The sequence below is a fragment of the Sminthopsis crassicaudata genome, chromosome 3, assembly GCF_048593235.1.
Source record: "Sminthopsis crassicaudata isolate SCR6 chromosome 3, ASM4859323v1, whole genome shotgun sequence".
Classification (NCBI taxonomy): domain Eukaryota; kingdom Metazoa; phylum Chordata; class Mammalia; order Dasyuromorphia; family Dasyuridae; genus Sminthopsis; species Sminthopsis crassicaudata.
Window position 1 is genome coordinate 410,428,068 of NC_133619.1, and position 4,362 is coordinate 410,432,429.

The 4,362-nt window shown below is 36.4% G+C and overlaps 1 pseudogene; it reads right to left on the reverse strand.

Annotated features, from left to right (window-relative positions):
- Nucleotides 1–915: 915 nt before the first annotated feature.
- On the reverse strand, nucleotides 916–1,791 carry LOC141559614 (lathosterol oxidase pseudogene; annotated as a pseudogene).
- Between the last annotated feature and the right edge of the window lie 2,571 nt (nucleotides 1,792–4,362).

A 4,362-nucleotide genomic window follows, 5' to 3' on the forward strand; every position in this document is an offset into this window, starting at 1 on the left:
GGCTATTTATTTAGAATTTTTTCCATTTTATAGAAAATTGCAGATATGTAGCTTTGACACATATCAAAAGTGCAGTGCATCTATTTAATATAAAATTAGTACTGTCAAATATATATTCAGATAACAAATTTCATTTTTTATTCAGATTCAAGCATTAAAATAAAATTATTATTGTTTTAAATTGTTAAAAACACCTGAAAGTTTTATTTATGTAATCTTAGGCCTGGACAAGTCATACAAATAAATCTGAGTAGTTTCAATTTAGGAAAAAAAATTCTATTTATTCACTTCACTGTAAGACACAAAGCCTTTTTAACTTTACATATGGCACTATCCCTCAAAATGAATTTCCTTGATATGGGAGGATGAGAAATTTTGTTACACTGGATATTAACATTATTTAGTTATTAATTTTATATACCAGAATATGTAACTTCACAAAGACACTGCATGTAATCACCCCATCTTTTGATAGACCAATTAACATTGCCACAATAAGGCTTTCCTCCTTTAGATTAAAAACTCTTTGTTATAAAACTAAATTTTGTTTTTAAACAAAATTAATCTTCCTCATTGAAGAGGAGCATAAGGTACATTATATGCAATCAACTCTGCTACCCTTAATCATTTTCTTTCTGTACATTTTTTGAGGCCCTATGAACCACAGCTTTCCCAGCAGGAAACAAATAGTTAAGAGAGACCTTAGTCCAATATCTAATGTTGGAACTGTGGAGTCCTTGTTTTGGTGCTCACAGCATCTTGGTGGAATCCATCACCATGATCATATGTATTGCACTGAAAGTACAAACTCTCAAATGACACCATAAGAGTTCAATTTAATGATATCCCTTGGCTGTCTGTTGAATAGGTTTTTCTTTACCAGATGTTGCTCTCTAGCAGTGATTGTGCACTAATCTATTTAGTCTTTAAACTCTCTCCATTGGAAAACTGTTCATTCTTGCAACCATTTCCTGTATGGCCATTTAATTTTTCTTCAGTTATTGTCTTCAAAAAATTTAGTGGTCCGTTGTCTTCAAAAGCAGAAAGATACTTAAAAGTGGCTCCAATTCTATCCCACAATGTGAAATATTGGCCATAGTTATAATCAAAGTACAGGTGGTGATCTGTGTGATAGGCTGAGAAGTTAATAATTGCTTCTAAGAATTTTGGAACTTGGAAGTCATCATCATGAATAGAAATTGTCCAGACATTTACAAGATGTACAGGCCTAAATAAACCACTTTGTGTAATGGAAAGATGAAAGGGTATATATGATATGGTAGACTCTAAAGGAAATCATCCATTGGGTGAAATGGAGTAATAATCTTCCAAACATGATGAGGCTTATGTAAAAACTTATATCCAAGTTTAGGATGAAGGCCCCTATGAATCCAGTAGATACCCATATCCATAAAGAAGAGGAAGGACACAATACTAAAATGACTCCAAGCTAACCACATGTTGAATCTTCCATGTTGTCAAACAGTTTGCTGTAACCTCTGCCAGAAACAATAAAACTGTGCAATACTTATACATGGCAGTGTTTGGACAGTATGTTTAATCTCTCCATATACTTGGCTTTCTAAAAAAAAGTGGATGTTTCTTAAATGAGTGATCAAAGATAAAATAATAGCTCAGAGTTACAAAAAAGAAATATAAAATATAAGCACTGAGATTTGTTACAACTAGAAGGCTGATAGATTATCGGATGATTTCATCCTCTGGCCATGTACTTGGATATACATATGGCTTGAAAAAATAATAATCTGCCACATTCAGTACAAGATCCATCTTGACACCTACACCTGCACCTTCCCCCTCCACAGGGCTACTGGCCGCCCCCGCCTCCCAGCCTCGCCTGGCACAGTTGGGTGTGCTCAGCAATCACTGCCACACATCAATGCTCAAGTCACTCACAGCTAGACTGCCCACTAGCCTTGGTTACCTAGCCCTTCCTCATTATTTAATGTTTAACATATCACATAGTGCTACAAATTACAAGATTCTGGGTTTATCAAGACATACAGGAATAGAATATTTCTGATATTAGGTAATGGTTTCAGACTACTTTAAGATAGAAAGCATAGTAAGGATCAAGACATTAAAATGTTTCTATAGATAGTTCCTGAATATTGAAGATTATTGCTTGTCACTCAGACAGGATTTTAAGATTATTGATCTTTAAAATAAATGTCAGAATTAGTTTTAGGTTACAAATGCACTGTTCCCCCCACATCATATATTTCATTTAGCTTTCCTTAAAAAAAGATAATTTTGATTTGGGGAAGTATTTTGCTGGCATATTTCTATAAACAAATGATTTTATGAATGAAGGAATGATAAGCAGTTTTTTGTTTCCTCTAGTGAGGGGCAACTTTTACTTTTGTTGCTTGGAGGCAATGGCAATTTTTTTCTAGCCTCAATGACATCCATTTGCTCATAAATTTCTGTAGTAATAAAACAACTGAGACAAGGTCTCATTGAAACAATTCTGTCCAATTTTCGCTTCCCTAGGATTCTTATTTATGTTTCTTTTGGAGGGCATAACACTGGCTTTGTATTATCTATTTGCAATTTCCCCCGAATTACACTTTGAAGAAAATAATTTCTGCATTTAAAATTACTATAAGCAATTGTAATGGCAGGCAGGTACAGTGGACAAAGAAGAAAATAATTAAAATTAAACTTTAATCTAATTCATTTGCAGCAATTTGATGAGCTATTCCACTGGGAAAGCAGTAACTGTAAAGGCTTATACAAGTGAATATTATTAAATACCTTTAGTTAGATAATTACAAAGTCCCCATTCACAGTGGTATAAGTGGCATCTATATCTCGTGATAATTTTTAGATGGCCACAATATAGAATCCTTTTCAATTCCTTTTATGTACACTTAATTTTCATGAATCCCCTCTGCATGAAAGGCACAAGTAAAAAGCTTTTGTCTCACAATGATCCCTGCTGGAACTATAAACATAAATGAATGTATAGGACTTAGACCTGAGGAATATGTTAACTACCATTGACTTCATTTACAACTATGATCATGAAAAATTTGTATGTATGAGTCCAGAGATGATAAAATGACAAAGTTCATAATTAAAGTTGTTGTTGTCCATGAGTTATTGATGCTTTTCTATTTTTACACATAAAAATAGTTGATAATGTTGAATTGAACTCTCATTTTGTTGTTTATAAAGCTCCTTGATTTCTAATTTATTTTTCTTACAATGTCTTTTCATTAAGAAAAAATGTATAATGGTTCATATTTCTTCTTGATTTATTATTTGATACATTTTTTCATTCCTCAAGAATCTATCAACTACATATTTTATTCAGGGCTTTGGTTTTATAGTGGGATCATTGCAAATTTTAGGTAAGTCTTATTCATTTACCTCATAGAGTTTCATGACTCAGAGTGGGATAGGTCATAGAGTTAACTATAATATTTTACATTAAAATAAAGGTACAGGGGGCGGAGCCAAGATGGCGGAGAAGAAACACACGACTCAGTGAACGTCCTCACTCCCTCACAACCAATTAGATAAATTAAGTCTCAAAATTAGCTCAGGACTGATAGATACCACAAGGACTGGAAGCACGACTTACCAGCTGAAGAGAATCTGGAGTTTCAACAGGAAAGGTCAGTTCTCAGGGGAGGAATAAGAAAGACCAGCACAGACGGTGGGGTAGGGGCACACTGCGCCCATTGCGCTGGGAAGGGCTCTGGGATCAGAGAAGCCACTGAGGTAAAGGAATCTGGCACAGGCTGTTAGCTCTTCTCTGCTAATTATTTAGCAGTTCAGAAGAGAAAGCCAAAATATTTTAAAACTCAGATTAGATTTTCCCCGATCCTGGGGGGTGACTCAGCAAATCTCTTGGCACCAGGGGGTGTGGCCACAGCTACCTCCTGAGAATAGTTAAGAGACTGACAAGTGGGTGGATATGGCCCAAGGCAACACACACTGCCTAGCTTAGCTGGAGGGAGTGGAACTCAGCTCCAGGAAGTCCCAGAGAAGCAGAACCTTTGAACTAGGGACCGCGGTTTCTGGCAGACACTTCCAGTTTCAGCGCAGGGGCTTCTCACGTCACCTGCTGCAGACATTCACTCCCCACCCGGACACATAGGCTGGGCTTCCTGCAGTCTTCACTATTCTACGCCCTTGAAGCACAGTAGTGCTAATCACCTTTGAGGCACCTCCAGGGAGGGGGTGGGGAACTCTCTCCCAGAGCTCTATCTTAGCTAAGGCACAGGAGCCGCTGCATCCATCCGGTCTGGGAGGAAGCTGGTAAAGAAGTAAATAATTTCCTACCCCAGGGACAGACCCCAAAACATTTTTTAAGTATGAGCAAAAAAGCTA